The sequence below is a fragment of the Lepidochelys kempii genome, chromosome 11 (genome assembly GCF_965140285.1).
Source record: "Lepidochelys kempii isolate rLepKem1 chromosome 11, rLepKem1.hap1, whole genome shotgun sequence".
NCBI classification, from domain to species: Eukaryota; Metazoa; Chordata; order Testudines; family Cheloniidae; genus Lepidochelys; species Lepidochelys kempii.
This window is the reverse complement of record NC_136390.1, coordinates 8,006,068-8,030,083: the sequence shown is the minus strand read 5'-3', so window position 1 is coordinate 8,030,083 and position 24,016 is coordinate 8,006,068. Positions and strand designations below refer to the sequence as shown.

Below are 24,016 nucleotides of genomic sequence, written 5' to 3'. Positions count from 1 at the left end.
TCTTCCCCCACCCCCAGAATGTTTCTTTGAAAGGATTTGATGCCTCAGTGTTTTGGAGCAGGAAAACCACCCATATTTCGCCATACTGTAAGACACGGAAAAATGCCATTTGTACATCCTCAGTAGAGCCTGTGAGAGTTGCTGCTAAAAACACTAAACATTTCATTTACAACAAGGAAGCTCTCAGCCTCATGGAGCTTTGGCATGGTTCAGGAAAATAACAAGCATAGCAGCAGCAGAACAGCCTTTCATTTAGTGAAAAGAGCACTGGGTTGAGAATCAAAAGAACATTAGCTCTAGTCTCAACTCTTTCACTAACTGGTGTTAAAAATGTGCACTATTATTGAAAAAAAAAAAAAGCCTCATTCCCACACCTTAAGAGACAGGTAAGCACCATTACCACCATTTTACAGATGTGGTAACAGACTAAACAAGGTCACTTCTTGGAGAGCTAAGGATAGAACACAGGTTTCTAACATGGTGCACTCGAATCTCATCTAGTCAGCCACACTGCCTTTTAGAGCGAATGAGTCAAATCTATGTGCTGTCTGCAACCATGAGACCACACTTGACTTCCAGTATTAAAACCCAGGAATCCTGATTCTTAACTTTCTTCTGCTGTCAAGCAAAAAGTTGTATAAATCTTTGGCCACATGTATTGTCAAATCACTGTAGTGGCTAGTCCATGTAAAAAACAACAACTTACTATTGCTTCCAGCTACTTCTTTAGCTCAAGCATAGAGTTCTCTGCTGTGGACCTGGTTTCAACTCCTGCTGAATCTTATTAAGTTTGCTTTTTAAAATCTTGTGTGTGTGAAAATGACAGTTCCATGAATCCTTTAAGATTACTACCACAGAAAAATTGTTTTTGTTCACTCTGTTCTTTGGATACACTTTGTGAAAAGTCAGTTTCAGTATTTCTTCTGTATAGTTATTTTCCATTTCTGCAGACAGCAAGAGAGCAGAAACTTTTTGGAGGGTAGGGGGTGGGGGAAAGAGAATAGGAAAAAAGATTGTACAACCACAATAACTGGCAGGGGGACTCGTGTATGCATAAGTCCCTAAAACTGCCTTTTTGAAACTGAATACATTTAAAGTTGATGGTGTACTTTTAGAAATAGAATAACAGATTTAGCATGAAAGATTAAAAATAAATATGTATAGTTTGGCTAAAGTGGGACCAAAATGGGGAAATGTGACAACTTCCTACACATATATATTTGAAGTGTGTAAACACTAAGGAAAAAGGGCATCTTAGGTAGTACATTTATGTAACTATGAATTATGAAATTTAAAAACACAAAATTTAGGAAGAAAAGACTATTAAGTCACAAGGACCAGATGGTATTCAGCCAAGAGTTCTGAAGGAACTCAAAAGTGAAATTGAGGAACTAACAACTGTGGTATGTAACCAACCATTTAAATCAGCTTCTGTACTGTACTGGAGGATAGCTAATGTGACGCCAATTTTTCAAAAAGGCTCCCGAGGTGATCCCAGTAATTACAGGCTGGTAAGTCTAACTTCAATACCAGGCAAATTATTTGAAATTATAGTAAAGAACAGAATTATCAGACACACAGATGAACACAATTTGTTGGGGGGGGGGAAGGGCGCGGAAGAAGAGTCAACATGGTTTTTGTAAAGGGATATTATGCCTCCCAAATCTACTAGAATTCTTTGAGGGGGTCAAAAAGTATGTGGACAAGGGGGATTCGGGGATATAGTGTATTTAGATTTTCAGAAAGCCTTTGACAAGGTCCCTCACCAAAGGCTCTTAAGCAAAGTAAGTTATCATGGGATAAGTGGGAAAGTCCTCTCATTGATCAGTAACTGGTTAAAAGACAGGAAACAAAAGGTAGGAATAAATGGTCAGTTTTTAGAATGGAGCTAGGTAAATAGTGGTGTCCCCCAGGGGTCTGTACTGGGACCAGTACCTTTCAACATATTCATAAATGATCTGGAAAAGGGGGTAAACAGTGAGGTGGCAAAATGTGCAGATGATACAAAATTACTCAAGATAGTTAAAAGTCCTAAGCAGACTCCAAAGAGTTACAAAAGGATCTCACAAACTGGGTGATTGGGCAACAAAATGGCAGGTGCAATTCAATGTTAATAAATGCAAAGTAAAGCACGCTGGAAAACATAATCCCAACTATACATACAAAACGATGGAGTCTAAATTAGCTGTTACCACTCAAGAAAAATCTTGGAGTCACTTGATGATTACGTATTCTGTTCACTCCCTCTGAAGCACCTGGCATTGGCCACTGTCAGAAGACAGGACACTGAGCTACATGGACCATTGGTCTGACCCAGTATGTCCAGTCTTATGTTCTCATTAACAAACAGAATAGTAAATTAACAAGAATATCACCAAGCTGACTACAAGATCTTTTAAGACTGTGGAAAAATCTTCCAAATAAAGTACTGTACTAAAAGATCTACAACTTGAGGTACTTAAAATGAAAAAAAACACAGACTAAAATACTTTTGGAAAAATCCTGCATTGGTAGGGGAATGGAATAGACCTTTTCTGTCTTTCTAGTCTAGGACAGATTCTAATTAAAAGACTCCAAGTGTTTAAAATGGCATCTCTATTCTTTAGCCATAATAAACTTGGTTTCATCTGAAAACCTTGGTATTTGATCAAGCAGTATAATTCAATCAGTATGTTGCCAGGTAGCCTTCCTACAAAATAGTAAGGAGTGGCTAAAATGAGAGGGGGAGAACACAAAATTCACTCTGGGCAGTTCGCTATGATTTCCCTCCCCCAAACCTCAGGTGTAGTCTGATAACTCTCAAATGGCAGTTCCACTTCACTGTACTTTCCGCAAGCAGTGAAAATATTTCTGAGAGAACGTCCTCCATTACATATCACACACCTTCATCATTGAAGGTTGTTAGTTTACTTTATTGTTGAATAGGTACACACCTTGCCATCTTTAAAGCCATATACCACACAGCCCATTTGTAGCCAAGTACACTTGTATTTCCCATTAAATACTGCTCTTAAAATTGATCAACAGAGTTACTGCCGCACAATACAAAGAGTTTACTTGGACAAGAGTCCAAGTGTTCCACCTCTCTAGTTCTTCCACTAGAATGTAGAAGATGAGGGAAGAGGATCTAATTCAGGTTTCAACTGAAGTAAGAATCTTGTTTTATACAACTTTTCTTACCTGCTTTAGGCCAGGTCTTCACTATAAAATTATGTCAGTATAACTATATCACTATGGAGTGTCAAAAATCCACACCACTGAATGCAGTTATTCTGACCTGTGCCCTGCTATAGACTTTGCTCCCATTGACACAACTACTGCCTCTTGCAGAGGTAGATTAACTACCCTGATGGGAGAAGCTCTCCTGTCGGCATAGCAGCATCTTCACAGAAGTGCTAGAGTGGCACAGCTGAGCCACTGCAATGTTTTAAGTGTAGACCTGCCCTCAGCAGTGATTTGAAGGGCTTACAGTTTTTTGCAAAACGCCTTGAGGGGAGACTGTGAAAAGTCATTACAGAAGATTTTATTGTACTATAGTACAATCCCCTAAAAAAAAAAAGAGTCTCTTTTTTTTCTTAACTTAAATCTGTATGACTCATTCTCCTGACCACGACAGAATTATAGAAATGTAGGGTTGGAAGGGACCTTGTGAGGTGATCTAGTCCAGCCCCCTGCACTGAGGCAGGACCAAGTCTACCTAGACCATTTTTCACAGATGTTTATTTAACCTGTTCTTAAAATGACAAGGATTTCACAACCTCCCTTGGAAATCTATTCCAGTGCTTAACTATCCTTTTAGTTAGAAAGTTTTCCCCCAATACCTTATCTAGATCTCCCTTGCCACAGATTAATCCAATTCATGGAGAACAAATTTATAACATCCCTTAACATATGCCAACATATCATATGCCAAAAGAATCTGTCAGAATTTTAATTGTTATCTTTGCAATTCATGTAAAATTAAACTTACGCTAAACTCAAAAAAATGCTAAATAATTCCATTAATTAGGTTCTAAGGGGCACATAATACATACATTGCTGCTTTTTTTTTTCTTCTAAAAGAAGAAGGGGAGGCAGGGGGAGAGACTAGGCTCTGAATACTTACTGGCACTGTATGGTTTGCTGAAGACGTCCTCTCAATATGTCATCACAAAATGATACGTGCTGGGATTTCAGGCAAGTGTCAAACTTTTTTTTTTTTTTTTTTTTTAAAGCTAGGTTAAAACTATTACTGTGCTACTACTTTAATCTGTGCAAGGTGGAGGTCACTAGATGGGGAGAAAAGACATAGCCCCCATTCCCACAGGAGTATTCCATCCACAGCTGGCTCAGAGAGAAAAGAACCAGACATACTACTGCTAGACCAGTGATTGCCAAACTTTTTTTATTAAGCTGACCCACCCACTCCATTTTGTCTTTTTTTTTTTTAAATGACCCACCATTACACATATGTTCTCTCTGCCCCAGCCCTGCAACCCTAACAATGCAGAGAAAAGGCCTGAGAGGAAGGGGTTGAAAAATAACCCTGCCTCTTTCACCTCGCTGTGGCAGCTCCTGTCCTGTGGGACTGGCTTCCCACTCCAGGTGTTATAGGAGGCTCCCCCTCCAACAGTTGAGCCAAATTAGAGTGGCATTGTGACCTGGAGCATGGGGTCACAGCATCAATCGGGGTGGCCAGGCCAAACTTAAGTGATGCTGTGCCCCTAGTCGCATCACCAGAGCAGGGAGCCAGGCTTAGTCCTATAGCACAGGAGCTGCTGCTGCAGGGTGGGCTTGCTCTCCAGTCCTACCTCTGCCCCCGACCTTCACCCACAGTGGGCCAGGAATAGCACATGTTTGTCCAGGCCAGGGCCCAGTGATGGGTTAATCCAGCCCTGGATGTGGCAATCCATCTAGAATCTTCCTGTGACCCACTGGTAGGTCAAGACCCACCATTTGAGAAATACTGCACTAGACCACTGGTCATCCCCTTCTTTGGTTTTGTCTTCTCCCACCTGTTCACCCCAATAATCTTCACCACCTCTTCTCTCCACCTTCAGTTTCCCTCCACCACTGCAGACAATCGCATTTTACTATTCCTGTACATACCACTTTCACAACACTGCAAATAGAAGCAGAGTAAAAAAAACTCATGAGAACTGCTTGGCCTTTCATTGGTTTCTGAACAGTGATAGCATGAGAGTGAAAGTGGTATATGAAGAAAGGACAGTTATGAGCATATGGTGAAAGATTCTCTTGTTCAACAAGTTTTATAATTGGTAAGGGTGGAAATAAGATGGCACAGAAGCAGGATGTGAAGGCATGAGATACATGTGATCTTACATCAAATTTAGACAGGGTGGGGTAGGAAGAGAATAAAGATACAGTGCACCAGAGAAGCCAATTGCTAGAAGCATTCTGAATCACAGACAAAATAAACCAAAATAATAGCTTATTTTACTTATCAGTATTAAGCAGTCTTTATAACCAAAGAAAAAGGGTGCTTTTGACCACTGCTTATTTTTAATCAGGTTTTAACTCAAACTAAACAAAACAGTCACTTAACATTTTTACCCACACCAGCTATCAAAAGTAACTTAAGCTCTCCATTAGTCTTGGCCTACCACATCCATTGGTTTAAAATACCATCCGACTTTACTTCTCACCTCCCCTGTTCATATGAGAGGACTTAAGCAAAAACTCTTCTAGAATAAAGTGCCATTACCAGACTAAACACCACCTGCCTAATGGGGTGGTGGTATGAACAGCTTCAAATGTACAAGCATAATTTTGATTTTTATTTTGAAATATATTTAGCTTATTGTACTGACTTACTTTTTGAAAAAAATGCTCATATATACAAAAAATTATTTTTAAATAGTTAGGCATATGAATGATATGCAGACCAGTGTTCCCTCTAATTTTTCCCACCCATGTGCGGAACGAATTTTGTTATGTGCACCAATATGGAGATGATGTACCTTCATATTGGTGCACATAACAAAATTCATGTGGTGGGGGTAGGGGCAAGGGGTTTGGAGTGTGGGAGGGGGCTCAGGGCTGGGGCAGAGGGTTGGGGTGCAGGCTCTGGGGTGGGGCCAGGGATGAGGGGCTCAGGGCTGGGGTAGAAGGTTGGGGTGCAGAGGTGTGAGGGCTCCAGCTGGAGGTGCAGGCTCTGGGATGGGGCAGAGGGTTTGGATGGGGGGGTAAGGGCTCTGGCTGGGGGTGCAGGCTGTGGGGTGGGGCCAGGGATGAGGGGTTTGGGGTGTAGGAGGGGGCTCCAGGGCTACAGCAGAGAGAGAGGACTCCCCCCAGCTCTCTCTGCAGCAGCACCTGGGCTGGGGGGGCGGGGGTACCTCTCCCTGTTCAGGCAGCTCTGAGGCTGGGGCTCCAGGATAGGCACTCCTTCCCTGGCCCCAACAGGTCCGCCCCAGCCATGCCACCCCAGCTGCACCTGGATCCAGGCTGCCACTGGGCCTCATCCGGCATGTATAGGTCTGGGCTGTTCCGGTCATGCCACCCGAGCCGGTCTAGGCGCCCCGGCCGCAGCAGAGTTGGGGTCGGGAGAGGGGTGCCCCAGCCATGGCAGGTGGGGGCCAGGCTAGATGGGGGCTGGGCGCTCCTCCCCCAGCCATTCCCCGTGGGGTTGCCTGAGCACCTGTGCAGCACAAAACAGGCTGCTGCGTGGCAGTGCAGGGAATTAGACACAAACCCTCCTAACTACAGAATTATTCAGTAAAACTGTGTTCATACTCTAAGTCAGGGGTCTCAAACACGCGGCCCGCGGGGTTATTTTCTGGGGTCCGCCAGCTCCCTGTGCCCCCCCCCCCGCACCCCCCAGCATTTACCTAGAGCAGCTCTGGCGCGGCGTGCACCAGGGGCAGGGCAGGTTCCCTCCCTCCCTGCCTGCCCTGCCCCCGCGCCGCTCCAGGAAGCGGCCGGGACGGGGCACAGGGGTCTGTGTGTTGCCCTGGCCGCTCCTCCAGGTACCTCCCCCGAAGCTCCCCTAGCCAATGGGAGCTTCGGGGGAGATACCTGGAGGAGCAACCAGGGCAACATACAGACCCCGTGCCCCCGCCCCCATCCTCCAGGACCCAGCCTCTTCCTGGAGCGGCGCGGGGGAAGGGTGGGCAGGCAGGCAGGGAACCTGCCCTGCCCCCGGTTTGCGCCGGGCCGAACCCACCCCCCGAACTCCTCCTGCACCCCGACCCCCTTCCCTGAGCCCCCTGCCGCACCCTGCACCCCCTGGGGGCAGGGAGGAGGCAGAGTTGGGGTGGTGATTTCAAGGAAGGGGTGGGAACGGAGCAGCAGGGGGGAGGGGGTGGTCAGTGGTGCGGCCCTCAGGCCAACGTACTAGTCCTCATGTGGCCCTCATGGTCATTTGAGTTTGAGACCCCTGCTCTAAGTAGAGATTGGTTCTCTCATATTTTAATTAACACATTTCCAAGACAACGCACCAACACTGTCAGAATCTAACAATAGGCTGTCCAAACCTTGATTAGGACTTTTGGGCACAATTGTAATTTAAGCCAGTGGCTCTCAAACTTTCCAGACTACTGTACTGCTTTCAGGAGTCTGATTTGCCTTGCACACCCTCAGGTTTCACCTCACTTAAAAACGACTTGCTTACAAAATCAGACATAAGAATACGAAAGAATCACAGCACACTATTACTGAAAAATTGCTTACTTTCTCATTTTTACCACTTAAAAGAAAAGCTGTTTTATCTGGCACTTCACGAACCAGAAAGCTCTATAAACTGGCATTTCTGATCTTCACTGGAAGTCCAGTTTATAGTCCGGTTGGTGTGGGGCCGGCAGGGGGCTGGAGCATTGGACAGGGTGTGGAGCGCAGGCTCTAGGAGGGAGTCTGGGTGTGGGAGGGGGCTCAGGGTAAGGGTATGGTAGGTGATGCGGGGTGCCGGATTCAGGGGGAGCTCACCTAGGGCAGCTCCACGCAGTCGGCGACCTACCCTGGCTGCTCCTAGGCATAGGTGTGGCAGGCAGCTCTGCATGCTACCTCTGCCCGCAGGCGCCATCCCCACAGCTCCCATTGGTCGCGATTCCCGGCCAATGGGAGTTGCAGAGCCAGCGCTCGGGGCGGAGGCATGGCGCAGAGCCTCCTGCCACGCCTCCGCCTAGGAACAGCCAGGACAGGTTGCCGCTTGTGGGAAGCCGCCTAAGGTGAATGCCCCCTGGATCCAGCACCCCAAGCCCACTCCTGCGCCCCAACCCTCTGCTCCGAGCCTGCTCCTGCACCCAAACTCCCTCCCAGAGCCCACGCCCTGCACACCCTCTACACCCCAACCCCCAGCCCTGCACCCCCTCTCACACCCAAACTCCCTCCCTCTTAGTTAACTGCCATTTTTCACTTACCGGCACCCCCTATTCTCCCAACATGCCAGATAAAACAGCTTTTACTGTAATTATAAAGGTTTCAGAGTAGCAGCCGTGTTAGTCTATATTCGCAAAAAGAAAAGGAGTACTTGTGGCATCTTAGAGGCTAACATTTATTTGAGCATAAGCTTTCGTGAGCTACAGCTCACTTCATTGGATACATTCAGAACTGAATGCATTCGATGAAGTAAGCTGTAGCTCACAAAAGCTTATGCTCAAATAAATCTGTTAGCCTCTAAGGTGCCACAAGTACTCCTTTTCTTTTTGTAATTATAAAAAATCAACTGGAATATAAATATTGTACTTACACATTTCAGTGTATAGTATATAGAGCAGTATAAAGTCATTGTCTGTATGAAATTTTAGTTTGTACTGACTTCGCTAGTGCTTTTATTAAGCCTGTTCTAAAACTAAGCAAATATCTAGATGAGTTGATATGCCCCCTGGAACACCTCTGTGTACCCCTGGTTGAGAATCACTGATTTAAGCAACAAAAATAATCAGTGGCTAAAATAGAGTTTTTGAAAAAGTAAATAATCAGTGCACTTAATCTTTAACACACCTCAAGCTTTTGTTTTTAGCCCCAGCCCTACAACTCCAGACACAGGCATGGAAATCAATGAGACTCTAAGCAGGCACAGGTGTTAACCATGATCATTCACTTGCAGCAAGTGCTCAAAATAAATAATGACCCAGTATTTCTAGAATGAACATTAAGGCCCTAAATGCTGCAATGTTACTTATATGTAGGTGGAGCCCACGCCTGCACAGAGGTCACTGCAGAATCAGAACAAAAATACAGTACTTGGGGAGGCGTACACTTGCCATATATTTAACACCACCATGCTAATTAAAGTGACATTTTAACAGTTAATAAATAATGCCCCTATCCCATATTAGAGAGCTCATTCACTGAAAACAGCAATTAACATATTACAGTACTTTTAACATGCTACGGTTTTGTTTTCATTTATTTTTGTTTTTACAAATACAGCCTCTAACAACTATAAACTTGCTACAGAAGGGCAGTTCATATTAACTTTAGTGTGGCAACATTTTAAGTACACCCAACCCTGAAAGTATTTTTAGCCAGGGCGTTCAATCAATACTGTCTTTACAGTCAGCTTAAATTAGGAATTAGAAGGTTAATACAACTTTAAAGCAATGAATATATTTTGTGGAGCTAGCTAACTGGTGAAAGAAATAAGATTTATTCTAATGTCTAAATTCATTATGAACCTAAACCACAAACAAACCAGAATCTAAGCACATAGGGAATGAGACACAAGAAAGCAAAACACCAGCAGATTTATGCTTTTGAAGAAGCTTCATGGAGGTTTCAATTTCTGCAACAGCTTTAAGTAGGCTAAATAGATGACAAAAGACCAAAAGAAATCCTGAAGAAGTGCAAGGAAACTGGAAATTCAAGATCGTAAAGAGATATTTTTACACATTCTATCCTATTTTGTTATGTCTTTTTAAAAGTTCAAGTTAAGTGTTTAAAATTGATCTTCAGTATCACATCTTCCTATGTAAACAAAGTTCAATTTCTGAGATTATAAACCACAAACATTCCTAAGATTGTGTGTGTATATTTATGTGTGTGTGCCCTCTCAAAGGATTGACCTATTAGTTTGATGGTAAAGCATAACAAATTTGAGATTTATGCTATGAAAAAAACAGGCAGTAGAAAAAATAACTTTTGAGGTCAATGAAGCAAGAAATATTGTCAAAAATAAGGTACTCACAAAATGTTTAGGCAGCAAACTGGAAAAGCTTTGGCACAATCCAAATATCTTACAAGAAAATTGTTTTACAAAATTTAATTTAAAATTACATTCATGTATTATTACAACACATTTAAGATGTATTGAGCTCACGAACATCTGGCTGTATGTGGGCACATCAGTAACTCCTTGTATTACAAAGCATTTCTTTACCAATATCAATACAGTAGTCAAAACACACACATGCAATAAACCCTCACTACCATTCATACCAGAGTTTAAGCATGAGAAATACCCGAAATAACAAAATTCAAATGCTACTGTGGCTTAACCATCAGCGTCAACCTTAAAATCATCCTCTACTGAATTTTAAAAGGCACTAAAAATCATTAGGGATACAAGCATTTTGAACTTGCTTTGTTATGTGCATTTTGTTTTAGGCTCTTTAAATCATCTATTACTCATTCTGTAGGAACAGTGGCACAAAATTTGGTCACATATATATTTACTTTTGCTTAAGCAACTGGAACACTTTATATAAACCGGCAGCTAGTTAGTTTTAACAAAAGCCTTGTTTTGAAAAAACAGCAGCATTCTTCCTTTTCCAGATGGCAGTGCAATGAGTTCATGAGTTACCCATCACCAGGTACAGTAAAAGCCTCCCTTGCATATAAGATGTTCCCGATTATACAAGCTTTCTGGTTGAGGGAGACACTAAAAAAAACGTACTGTAGGAATGAAAAGAAAACACTGCACTCCAGCCTATGTTTCCTGTCCAAAGAAACACACAGGCACTCACCCATGCACCTAGGAATCATGACAATCTTATACTTCCATATTAAATCCATTCCCAATATAAGAACACCTTGTTTCAGAAATTTGATGAGTTTCCTACACTGCTGGATCCCTGGAAAACATACGCCCCAACCATCCTCATCACCCCCCTTTCTTCTGAATGGTGCTTTTGAACCCATGGTGCGTTTGGTGGCTTTTTTTTCAGCCTTCTTCCGAAATCTTTTGGGCAGGTGGGCAGGGGGGGGAGAGCGCGGAACCACCCACGCTGGCGGGGGCTCTCAGGAGAGCTGCTTTCCATTTACAGCTCCGTATATGGGCTGATACAGGGGGGGCTGCAGAGGGTGGGCTAGAGAAGGAAAACGCCTGGCCCCCTCTGCACCCTCCACTAGCGCCCGCCGCCTCTGGTTTCGCAGCCCGGCGCACCACGCACCGCAGGTCGGTGGCTTCGCTCACCTTCACATAACAGCCGCGTCCTTCCAGATAAGGCGAGAGGGGCGCTGAGGCGAGACCCGCGGGCTGGGCTCGCCGCTGCCTCCCCACGACCCCCCCTCGCACGCACAGGCGCGCTGGCTGCCTTCAGTTCCCCCGCAGCAGCCGCCGCACGGGCAGCAGCAGCAGCAGCCGGGCCGCTCGCAGCCGCACGGACCACATCGTACTGCGGCGTCTGGGCCGAGGGAGGGGGCCGGAGAGGAGGAGGCGGCGAACCCCCCCCCCCGGACACTCCTCTGCCCCCCCAAACTACAACCGCCGGGGGGCGGCACTAAGACAGCGGACCCCACGGGAAGGGGCACGGGACGCCCCGTACACGCAGTGAGGGGGGGTCCTGCTCCTAAGGGGGGGGTGAACCGGGGGACAGGGCGGAGGCGGCAGGCGTGCGAGCGAGCTCTCTGCCGATGTGAGTGTAGCGCTGCCTGGGGAAGGGAGGGCGAACCGCAGCTTCTTTCCCTCAGGGCCTCCCTCCCTCCTCACACAGGCAGCATAGCAACTAACATGGCGGCTGCGCAGTCACCCAGCGAAAGGGGGGGGAGGGGGCGAGAGGAGATCTCGCGAGAACTGAAAGTGGAGCGAGCGGGAGCCCCTGGCCTGCTCGCACGCATCCCGCCTACTCCCCATGGTCTGCTAAGGGATTGGCTGGGTAGGGCGAAAATAGTCGGCAAAACAAGGCTGGGGCGGGAACAATCCAACAACTTTGATTGGCTGAGTTAACTCTCAGTCAAGCCCAGTCTGACTGACGTTGAAAACAACTGGCTCCCTGAGTTGCCAGTCCTAATAAGACCCCCCCGCCTCTTGCCTCAGGGCTTTGACGCTCCCATGGAGCAGGTTGAGAGCTTCCTGCAAAGGGGAGAGGGGCGGGTTGTGTCTGTGTCAGGAGCCGGGTGACACCTACTGGCAGATACATTTACATAGAACTTCGGTTCTACACTTTGCAGAGGCTTTTGAGAGGGGTCTCAGAGTAGCAGCCGTGTTAGTCTGTATTCGCAAAACGAAAAGGTGGACTAGTGGTACCTTAGAGACTATCCAATTTATTTGAGGGATAAGCTTGAGGGGTCTGTACTTCATTTTCCTGTTTTAATTCAAAATTCAGGAAGCAGGCCCCCACCCATCCCCATAAGTTTCATAATAGTGAAAGTTAAAAATGTGAGTGCTTTTTATTCGCCTTCTGTTGGAGCCTTAAGTGCACGGTGGCCCTTTTTTCAAACTTTTCTTTGCACTATTCAAGGAACTGCATAAACCCCCCCAGAGACACCCTCTCTGTCCCAAAGAGTTTTCAATTTAAGAACATCTTCCTTTTTTCCTTTATGCTACTTTTCCTGGTGAGAGTTGCAGCAGCAGCAGCAAGGAGAGTAGGGAGGAGCTGACCTCTTCCTTCGCAACAGGTTCCAGCTCCTCCTGGGGGATTCCCCAGTGTTCCCAGGCGGGCCAGGAGATATAATCCCTCCAGTGGGTCCTGGGTCAGCCTCAGGGCTTCCACCCATTGGCACATACCCTGTAAAGTTCCAACAGATGCCTCCCTAGGGCATCCTTATCAGGTGCCTGAACCACATCAACTGGCTCTCCTCCATCCAGAGGAGTAGCAGCTCTACTACAAGGCTCTCCCAAATAGCCAAACTCCTCACCCTATCTCAGAGAGTAAGCTCACCACCCAAAAGTGAGGGTTGGATGCGATGCCAGAATGGCAGCAGGAGGGACGGACCACGACAGACTGGCCCATCACAATGGAAAAGTTTAAGAACTTGATACTGCAAGCACATACACACTTAAAGTTAAGTATGTGAGGAGTCTCATTTAGTTCAATAAGGACTTCTGCATGAAATTAACTATGTGTAGAAGTGTTTGCAGGATTGGCACCTAAACAAAAACAGAACATATGAATGTAACAAAAACGGTAGAAGCACGTGGGATATGAGTAAGTGTCATGCAGTTACATTGAGTTCTATGCAGTGTTAGTCTATGATGTCAAATAATTTAAGTGTTTTGGTTTTTTTTGTTTTTTAATTTTAAAAATTTGTTGAACCATAACTACTTCCCTAACATTCATCACCACCATCCAATCAAAAAGTAACCCTCCCCAACTAGCTCTTTACCAAGTATTAGCAGCTATCTCTTTGTATATTACATAAGATTCTACATATAGTATCTTCACAGCTACATCAGGGACTGGCACCCTTCCTTTACATAAGCCCACCTCCCTCTGGGGTACCTGCCCCACATGGAACTGGGAGGATTTCAGTGCCTGGAGAATTCACTTGCTCTCTATGCTGTTCTTCTGGGAGCAAAGGTGGATTGTTTGTGAGGTTGTAGATTGACTTTTTAAAGTCTTGGCTATGAGAAAGGGCAACTGAGGTAATGGACAGTCCCCAGAGGCACCTTCATAGCCCTTGTCAGCAGAGATTTCAAAGTTCATGTTCTGTAACTTATCAATGGACTGTGTTACTAAAAACAAAAATCTATTAGTAATTCTGTATTTTAAATTTTAATAATTGAAATACACAAATCAGATAAGGTTACAAAGTTTCAGATCAAGCTATTTAGTCTTGCAATGAACCATGTCTTGTGCGCCTAACACCACCCCAGATTAGCACAAGCTTCAGAAAAAGATTAGCTCAAAATCCTGTAACCAAATCAAGATACAACACAGTCTATGCTGTACTAATTTCTAGCTTTTGAGCATTTCCTTAGTTCCCTTTATAGACATATTCTGTTCTTTAGAAACTTCCAGTTCCTGAATTCTGCACTTTTGCAGCTACTCTCAGCCTCAAAATCTGGGCACTAGTTATCCTCTGTATACTGATAAAGGGATATTCAGTTGCAGTTTGTAACTGGTTTCTATAATGTCCTCTTTCCCAGATCATAATGAATTTCTTCACGCTCAAATTGCGCAGAATGCTTTTTAGTCTAGTTACATGTACAATATTCAAGCTTCAAAGCTAGTCTTTTAAATTGCTATGTCAATCTTTATTTTGTGTCTTAATATGCCAAGCATGATGTCAATACTTACAAATATAATAAATTATTATTTTGAACAGAGCGATAAAGAACTCATGCCCAAATCATCTGATATAACTATATACAACTTTGTCACAAAAGTAATAATAGTAAGCTACTGTAATGAGGTCAGCACCCACCTCTCACAAGCACCCCCTCTGGTTGGGTGTGTCCACACTCTTTACTCAGTCCCTGCAGCTAGCCAGGAACTCCCTCAGTGGTCTCCCAGTCCCTGCCAGCAAATTGTTTTAGGCTCAGTCCTAGCAGCCAGCCAGGAGCCTCTCACCGCCCCCCCGGTCCCAACGAGCGGACTGTCTTTGGGCCTGCTCATCTTCTAGCCAGGCACACAATCCTCTCTCATCCAGCTCCAAGCAACAACTAACTACCTCTGTGTTCTGTAGCTCCTTTATAGGGCCCTCCTGGCCCCTGACTGGCCATTCTGGCAGCCCCTCTGATTGGTGGCTTCCTCACAACCACTCTAGGGTACCTGGAGGACTTCTCCAGTGCTCTTTTCCTTGGATGGGTGTGGCAAAACATGGTCTCCCACAGTATTCTTGCCAGCAAGTTAAAAAAGTATGGGCTGGATGAATGGACCATAAGGTGGATAGAAAGTTGGCTAGATTGTCGGGCTCAACGGGTAGTGATCAATGGCTCCAAGTTGGCAGCCGGTATCAAGTGGAGTGCCCCAAGGGTCGGTCCTCAGGCCGGTTTTGTTCAATATCTTCATTAATGATCTAGAGGATGGTGTGGATTGCACCCTCAGCAAGTTTGCAGATGACACTAAACGGGGAGGAGAGGTAGATATGCTGGAGGGTAGGGATAGGATACAGAGGGCCCTAGACAAATTAGAGGATTGGGCCAAAAGAAATCTGATGAGGTTCAACAAGGACAAGTGCAGACTCCTGCACTTAGGATGGAAGAATCCCATGCACTGCTACAGACTAGGGACCGAATGGCTCGGCAGCAGTTCTGCAGAAAAGGACCTAGGGGTTACAGTGGACAAGAAGCTGGATATGAGTCAACAGTGTGCCCTTGTTGCCAAGAAGGCCAATGGCATTTTGGGCTGTATATGTAGGGGCATTGCCAGCAGATCGAGGGACGTGATCGTTCCCCTCTATTCGACATTGGTGAGGCCTCATCTGGAGTACTGTGTCCAGTTTTGGGCCCCACACTACAAGAAGGATGTGGAAAAATTGGAAAGCATCCAGCGGAGGGCAACAAAAATGATTAGGGGACTGGAACACATGAGTTATGAGGAGAGGCTGAGGGAACTGGGATTGTTTAGTCTACGGAAGAGAAGAATGAGGGGGGATTTGATAGCTGCTTTCAACTACCTGAAAGGGGGGTCCAAAGAGGAAGGCTCTAGACTGTTCTCGGTGGTAGCTGATGACAGAACAAGGAATAATGGTCTCAAGTTGCAGTGGGGGAGGTTTAGATTGGATATTAGGAAAAACTTTTTCACTCGGAGGGTGGAGAAACACTGGAATGTGTTACCTAGGGAGGTGGTGGAATCTCCTTCCTTAGATATTTTTAAGGTCAGGCTTGACAAAGCCCTGGCTGGGATGATTTAGTTGGGGATTGGTCCTGCTTTGAGCAGGGGGTTGGACTAGATGACCTCCTGAGGTCCCTTCCAACCCTGATATTCTATGATTCTATGAAAATTCTGATGCCTCAAGCAGGGGGCCTTTGTGCCTATTTCACCCCCATCACAGCTACTATAAAAGATACACTTTTGCTAACCCCAAAGCAAAATGACTCTGCTGTGTTACCTAGAGACATTAGATATCTTTGTGTAGCTCTGTTACAATATTATTATTATTTGTATTATTATTTACATAGGGCTTGATCCAAAGCCCACTGAAGTAAATAGAAAAATGCCCACTGAGTTCACTACTTTGGTTGAGGCCCATCTTGCCAACAGAGTTCTAGGTGTTTTACAGATAAACGCAAGGCTTCGGCTTCTGACCATAGAACTTACAATCTAAACATAAACAAAACAGTTAAATGGCAATATATTTCGGATATACCCATTCGCCTGATATGAAATGTGGAGGTCATCATAAGCAGTAAGGATCTGAAGGTGCCAATTGTATGTCTTGGGATATGGGTAGTCACTTGCTGAGCTGCTTCTTTGCTAAATTATGTATTAATGTGAGATGCTGGACCAAAACAACATTTTCGGGATATTATTGCTTTATCTAACAACTGCAAATTCAGCTGTAAAGACTATTCAGACTATGATCAAAGCAACCCTTTTTATGCTGAAGAGCAATCCAGTCATTATTCTTATATGATTACGAAGAATACAGGAGTGATCTATAAACCACTACATCAAGGTTCTCAATCTGCTGGTTCATGGAAAGCTGACTGGTCATATGTTGTGAGCTCCTCTTCCTTATTTTCAGCTGCTAAACTACATTTAATGTCAGTTTAAAAAAATACATTAAATACTTTCCTAACAATTCTCTCTCATGTAGAGAATCAGTGTAATTGCCATAGAGATGTTACGTGAATGGAAAGAAAAGTGTTGGGAGAGCTAAGAGAATCACTCTGTTAAAATATGAGAATACTTTGAACGGAAACATTAATAATTAAATAAAGGAGAGAGAAGTGTTTTTTTTTTCCAGGTAGGTAGGTCACTTAAGTCTGAGTCAAAAAAGGTGTATAGAAGTGCTAAGCATGTTAGTCCTATAAGTAAGAAGAAGAAAGCGGAGGGGAGTGGAAACCAGAGAAAATTGTAAGAGATTTTTTTTATTGGACTAGATTAAAATAAAATGAGTGTTTTCAAGGATGACATCTCTGCATGAGGCCATGGAAAAGAGAACAGGATGGAGCCATAGATGATGAGCTCAGGTGTTAATTCAGAAAACTCCAAAATAAAAGAGAATCAAAGAAGAACTGTGTATAATAAGAGGTTTAAAAACAATGTACATAGAGTGCATGGGAGTTTGTGTCCTGTCAGCTTTACCATGACTAGAGCCTCTGTAAATCAAAATTAGAACAAAGGGAAAGGGTACAGAGGATTCCTCTGATCAGCCCCATTTTAAAGTTAGTGGGACAAATTCAGCTTGCTTAGCTTCAAAGGGGTTTAAGTGTGGGCAGAATTTGTCACAGTGATTGTTGATTTTTTGTTTTTATTTTTTGGAGGCTGAGGGAAGCTATCAGCATTGCGCTAGGAAATTAGTGTCTTTCTTGAGCCTCCGTGGTTTGGAAGTAAAAACCACTGGCTCAGTCTGAATGTAAATATCTCTGCTGCACAAAGTGAGGAAGATACAAACCAAAGAAGGTTACATGTTTAGTTAAGGATCATTACCATAAAAGTCTGGTTAACACTCCTATAGGCTATGAGTAATATTCCTATATAATGTGAGTAAATCTTTTGCTTCAGGCTTTGTCTCGTACCAACACTCCTTCAGTATCTACAATAGGGCTCATCTTTTCAAGTACAATGACATTTACTAATAAAAGACTATAAAAATTAAGTTGCAGATATATATTCATATCTTTATTTATTTTTATTATTATAGATACCAGAAACAAAACATGCTGATTTGTGTAGTATTGTGATCCATGTAGTATTACGTGAAAATTGCCTCCAGGTTGCTGAACTCTGCTTCAGGAGCATGGATTTTTAATTCCTCACCAAGTTCCTGTGTTGCTGCTTGCCCGCATCAGGTGGGCAAAGTCCCCTTCTCCAAAGTTATTTCAAGGGCTTAATTTTCAAAGCAGTGAGTGGGGATTTAGCTGCACAGTTTCCATTGCTGTTACTGAGAGTCATGAAACTGTATATCTCAGTGCACTGCTTGGACTATGTATGTCTCTTTAACCATTTCCCAGAACCTAACTGTCATAGGTCAGGGCAACTGCACTGTATTCCCACTTCATGGTTCACCCAAGGCACCCACCCCAGGCGTCTGGCTCCTCAGCTGTCATCTGTCTTGGGTGGAGACCTGTGTCTCTCTCCTTCCTGCACTGCCTATACCCTATACTGTGATATCCCCAGCAAGCCAGACTGCCTAAACAGGCCAGCATTTCTGGTATGCTTTCTCTTTGAAGGGTTTGCAAAGCTGTAACTGTCAGCAGGCCCAAGTTACCACACAACTCTTTATAAGGAAACACATTTATTTTTAAGGTGAAGGCATTACAAAGAAAATATATTAAAAACAGTAAAAGAACTTACATGCATGCTAAGAAGCTTATCAGAGGTCATCCCAATGCTAGTGAGGGGCTCTGCAAGGTGTCAGTCCTTGCAGCCCTTCACTAAGGATTGGGGCACCCCCTGGGACAGAAGGTCCTATCCATTTGCTGGATCAGAAATAAGGCCCTGAGTCAGTTGAAACTCAGGCTATTTATCCAAAAGTCCTGGTCTCTGGAGGATACAGTTTGAACTGGCATATCAGAGCATCTCCAGGTAGTGGTACCTCTCTGGAGGTGTTACAACCTTAGTGAATTTGCCTAATTACTCCCAATGTTCTTAGTTCCTAGAGGAGCTTCTGTCACCTTCTCCAATGAAATTACATACAATCCCTGGCCCACAATGGTACATAAACTTAATACAGTAAGATCTCCCAAAGATATTGCAGGAAATTGCCATATCTGTCACACTAATCTCACAGGTTTTGTCTAAATCTAGAAATATACAAAAGACCCTCTTTGATTTAATAGATTTATTTGCATGTGTTTAGGTCAATAGCTATATTATTCACGCAAGGCCTGCCATGCAAGCGGTTATCATGTAAATTAATGAATGAAAAAAAACAATTGTGAATGAGATTTTAAATATCTCATTGAAACATCTTGCAAGCTCCTGCATTGCTTATCCAGAAAGATAATGGAGCAAATAATTAATTTGTAAGCACCTAAAAGGTAACAAGGTGATAAGTAACACTCAATGTGAATTTGTCAAGATCAAATGTCAAATCAACCTAATATCCTTCTTTGACACGACAACAAGCCTTGCAGATAGGGAGGAAGCAGTAGATGTGATACATCTCAACTCTACTAAGGCTTTTCATACTGTCTCACATGACTACTCATAAACAAAAGAGGGCAATATAGACAAACCTACTGTAAGGTGGATGCACAACTGGTCTGAAAACTGTAGTCAGCAAGTAGTTATAAATGGTTCACAATCAAGCTGGAAGGCATATCAAGTGGGGTCCCACAGGGATCTGTCCTTGGTTTGGTTTTATTCAATATCTTCACAAATGATTTGGATAAAGGCATGGAGAGCACACTTCTAAAGTTTGTGGATGATACCAACCTGGGAGGGGTTGTAAACGCTTTGGAGGATAGGATAAGAATTCAAAATAATCTCGACAAACTGGAGAAATAGTCTGAAATAAATAGGATTAAATTCAATAAGGACAAATGCAAACTACTACATTTAGGAGGGAATAATCAATTGCACAAATACAAAATGGGAAATGACGGTCTAGGAAGGAGTACTGCAGAAAAGGATCTGTGGGTTATAGTAGAGCACAAATGAAATATAAGTCATCAGTGTAATACTGTTGCAAACAAAGTGAATATCATTCTGGGATGTAATAGCAGGAGTGTTGTAAGCAAGACACGAGAAGTAATTTTTTCCACTTTACTCAGCATTGATAAGGCCTGAACTGGAGTACTCTGTCTAGATCTGGGGGCCACACTTCAGGAAAGATGTGGACAAATTAGAGAGGGTCCAAACAAGAGGAACAAAAATGATTAAAGGTCTAAAAACATGACTTTATGAGGAAATGTTGAAAAATTTGGGTTTGTTTAGTCTGGAGAAGAGAAGACTGACAGGGGACATGATAACAGTCCTCAAGTATGTAAAAGATTGTTATGAAGAGGTAGTTGATAAATTGTTCTCATCCACTCAGGACAGAACAAGAAATAATGGGCTTAAATTGCAGCAAGGGAGAGTGCTTAAACTGCAGCAAGGTTAGACATTGGGAAAAACTCGCTAACTGTAAGGTTAGATAAGCACTGCAACAAATATCCTAGGGAAGTTGTGGAACCTCAGTCATTGGAGGTTTGTAAGAGTAGGTTAGACAAACACCTGTCAGGGACAATCTGGAAAATATTTAGTTCTGCCTCAGTGCAGGGGACTGGACTAGATGACCTGTGAAGGTCCCTTCTTCTAGTCCTATATTTCTATAATTCTATATGCTTAAATCTCATTGAAATCAATAGGATGTAAGTACATGCTTTAGTGCTAAACAGAAATTGACTTAAGTATGTGCTTAAGGTTAAGCACATGTGTAAATGCTTTATTGTAACAGGACCATATGCTACCCCTGCAGGGGGATGAACTTCATGATCTAATGGTTCTTTTCCATTTATTCTTCTATGATCTTACTATGGATCAAAAATGTGATAAAAATTTAAAAATCCTAACCACCTCCATCCATTACCCACTGTGTCCTGTTCCTTACAATACAATAGTAACACATGGTCATACTATACATATAGAAATTTTTACCAAAGATCTTAATGTGCTTTACAAATGTAAGCTATTATTATAATCCCCATTTTTCTTTATGGGGAAACTGAGGCACAAATACCTATTGAATATCCAATAAATCAAACATTGAGCTTTTTTCATGTGCAAATTGTAGCTGGAAATCTCATGAAGACATTGCTGTCTTGTGGGATATTTGTTACTTTATATTTCTGGCTGCTACAGAAAAACTGTGAGGATAACTTATCTCACTATTTCAGCCTTTCTGCTTCCCATCATAACCAGAACCCGTGGGGGAGGGGGGAAATGAGAAACCCCAATAAAAAGTTAACTAAAATATTTTGAACCTTAAAGAAAGAGCTTTAGTTTGAGCTTTGGGTCAAAAATGATAATGTTCTTATTTTAGCTAAACTGCTTTCATAGCTTCATATATTTTAAGGCCAGAAGGGACTACTGTGATAATCTAGTCTGACCTGCAAACAACAGGCCAAAGAACCTCACCCAGTAATTTGTGTATCAAGGCCATAACTTTGGTTTGGGCCATAGTACATCCTTTAGAAAGACATTCAGTCTTTCCCTTGACGAGTTCCTGCATTTAGCAGTCCTGCTAGGAATCACCATTGGAGGTTTCTGATAGTTACTGTTTATTTGTCATAAAATTTGTAGAATTTTGGGAAAGGAAGAAAGAAAGAGTTTAATTAAAAAACAGTCCTGATAGGCCCAATTTTCAAGGCATTAGTTTTAGTCTGCTTTTGATAGGCTGCTATTGCCACTCACAGATACCAAAACATTCCAATGAGCATACTGAAATTAATAGCCCACAGATGAAGATTCCATATTCCTAGTTGTTGTTTTTTTGTTTTTTTTTAATGCAGATAGCCAAAAAACCTTTTACACTCTATACATCAATGGTGATTGATTCCTGGAATTTAGCCACTTTGCAAAATAAGTTTCAGAGTGGTAGCCGTGTTAGTCTGTATCAGCAAAAACTATGAGGAGTCCTTGTGGCACCTTAGAGACTAACACATTTATTTGGGCATAAGCTTTCATTGGCTAGAACCCACTTCATCAGATGCATGGAGTGGAAAATACAGTAGGGAGGTATAAATACACAACATATGAAAAGATGGGAGCTGCCTTGCCAAATGGGGGGGTCAGCGCTAATGAGCCAATTCAATTAAGGTGGAAGTGGGCTAGTCTCAACAGTTGACAAGAAGGGGTGGAAATCACTTTTGTCGTGCTAATGAGGCCAATGTAATCAAGATGGCCCATTTCAAACAGTTGACAAGAAGGTGTGAGTATCAGCAGGGGGAAATTCCTTTTATGTACAGACCCATCCACTCCCAGTCTTTATTCAGGCCTAATTTGATGGTGTTCCATTTGCAAATTAATTCCAATTCTGCAGTTTCTCGCTGGAGTCTGTTTCTGAAGTTTTTTTGTTGTAGAATTGCCACTTTTAAGTCTATTATTGAGTGTCCAGGGAGATTGAAGTGTTCTCCTTCTGGTTTTTGAATGTTATAATTCTTGATGTCAGATTTGTGTCCATTTATTCTTTTGCGTAGTGACTGTCCGGTTTTGGCCAATGGACATGGCAGAGGGGTATTGCTGGCAGAACTGGAATTAATTTGCAAACTGGACACCATCAAATCAGGTCTGAATAAAGACTGGGAGTGGATAGGTCAGTACAAAAACTAATTTCCCCCTGCTGATACTCACACCTTCTTGTCAACTGTTTGAAATGGGCCACCTTGATTACATTGGCCTCATTAGCACTACAAAAGTGATTTCCAACCCTTCTTGTCAACTGTTGATAATAGCCCACTTCCACCTTAATTGAATTGGCTCGTTAGCACTGACCCACCCACTTGGCAAGACAGCTCCCATCTTTTCATATGCTGAGTATTTATACCTCCCAACTGTATTTTCCACTCCATGCATCTGATGAAGTGGGTTTTAGCCCACAAAAGCTTATGCCCAAATAAATGTGTTAGTCTCTAAGGTGCCACAAGGACTCCTCGTTGATTTTGGAAAATAAGTAGATGTTGTGTTAAATGTTCTCATTATAAGCTAATAATTATATACCAATAACTCTCGTAAGGTTTATATGGTATATGCACTGGTAGCTATATTCTATGATCCCTTTGTTCTTTGTACTGTACCTTTACATTTATAAGAACTCCGCTTGTGAGCGGAGACAGTGGCCGTGTTGTTCTCAAAGTGGCTGCAGCTCGTGTACATGAGGCCCACACACTGTGCTCTCTCACGCAGACTTTACTTTTGTTGTTTCCCCAATCTGAAATGAAACCATTCAGAATGGTGGTTGATTTTCATGTATATACATTTGTGCAGTTACTTATTACACTTTGGTTTCAAGTCAAAAATTAAGAAGCCTGATCAAAACACAAAATGTATAAAATAAAAGATGAGACAGGAAAAAAGTGGCTCCCCTCCCATATTGTTGTTTGGGATTTTAAAAATTTGTAGTTCGTGGCTTCTTTGGCCCCTCTGCAGACATTTTGTGAAAGTTTGCACAGAAGCTAATACTCATTCATTTGAAACATAGAGACGAGAAGACCAGATGTCACCTCCCACCAGTTCTGCAGTTTCACAGCTGAGGTTTTGTGGTCTACATTGTTTGCCAACAGCTAGCACCAACTGAAAGCTTTCTTTTCCCCCACCAGCAAAACACACTCAGAAATGTAACTCCGCTCATAGATTTTTTTTATCTGTTACATTATTATGTATCTCCCAGAAATAAACTGACTATTGTAAGACAATAACTATAGGGAGAAACAAAAACCTGTTAGTTTAGTGACTGGTAGCTTGGTTTTACCTTGTATTAAATTATCTTGAGTGTATAGTACCAAATCCAGCCAAAACTGACCTTTATGGAGAAAAGGACAAAAACCTGCACAGCAGCAACTTAGCTAAAGAAAACATGTTTGCAAACTACTTCCTGAACTGCCTACATTTGGGTTTCACCACAAGGTAGTTAAAATCAGCCAGAGGGATTTTGACCAGTTAAGTTTTTCCAGGAACAGTACAAATTGTTCTAAATTTTCAAGTCATAGAAAACTCATTTCATGGCTTATTTCATTTTTAGAGTTTTTACTTTACATCCTGTCAAATTTCCTAGAACACCCATATTTTAAAGAATTGGACCAACTCAGAAGAAATTAAAGTGTCAC

General features: G+C 43.0%; 3 protein-coding genes across 9 annotated transcripts in view; 1 reads left to right on the top strand and 2 right to left on the bottom strand.

Annotated features, from left to right (window-relative positions):
• PTPN4 (protein tyrosine phosphatase non-receptor type 4) overlaps positions 1–11,870 on the bottom strand; it is a 236,161-nt gene extending 224,291 nt beyond the window's left edge. For 5 of the 7 annotated variants that reach the window (XM_073305038.2, XM_073305037.2, XM_078854775.1 and 2 more), the window contains exon 1: positions 11,351–11,869. The gene's annotated coding sequence lies outside the window, so the exon portion shown is untranslated. Of the gene's footprint in view, positions 1–11,350 lie in introns of all 7 variants that reach the window. The other 2 variants (XM_073305041.2, XM_073305039.2) reach the window with 2 other exon arrangements.
• Positions 1–24,016, top strand: part of LOC140895908 (fibrinogen-like protein 1-like protein) — a 50,421-nt gene that overhangs the window by 9,627 nt on the left and 16,778 nt on the right. The window lies entirely within an intron of this gene.
• Positions 18,474–24,016, bottom strand: part of TMEM177 (transmembrane protein 177) — a 54,686-nt gene continuing 49,143 nt past the window's right edge. The window contains exons 2-3 of the transcript XR_012154188.2: positions 22,988–23,121; positions 18,474–19,719 (exon numbers count right to left, since the gene is read on the bottom strand). The gene's annotated coding sequence lies outside the window, so the exon portion shown is untranslated. The remainder of the gene's footprint in view (positions 19,720–22,987; positions 23,122–24,016) is intronic.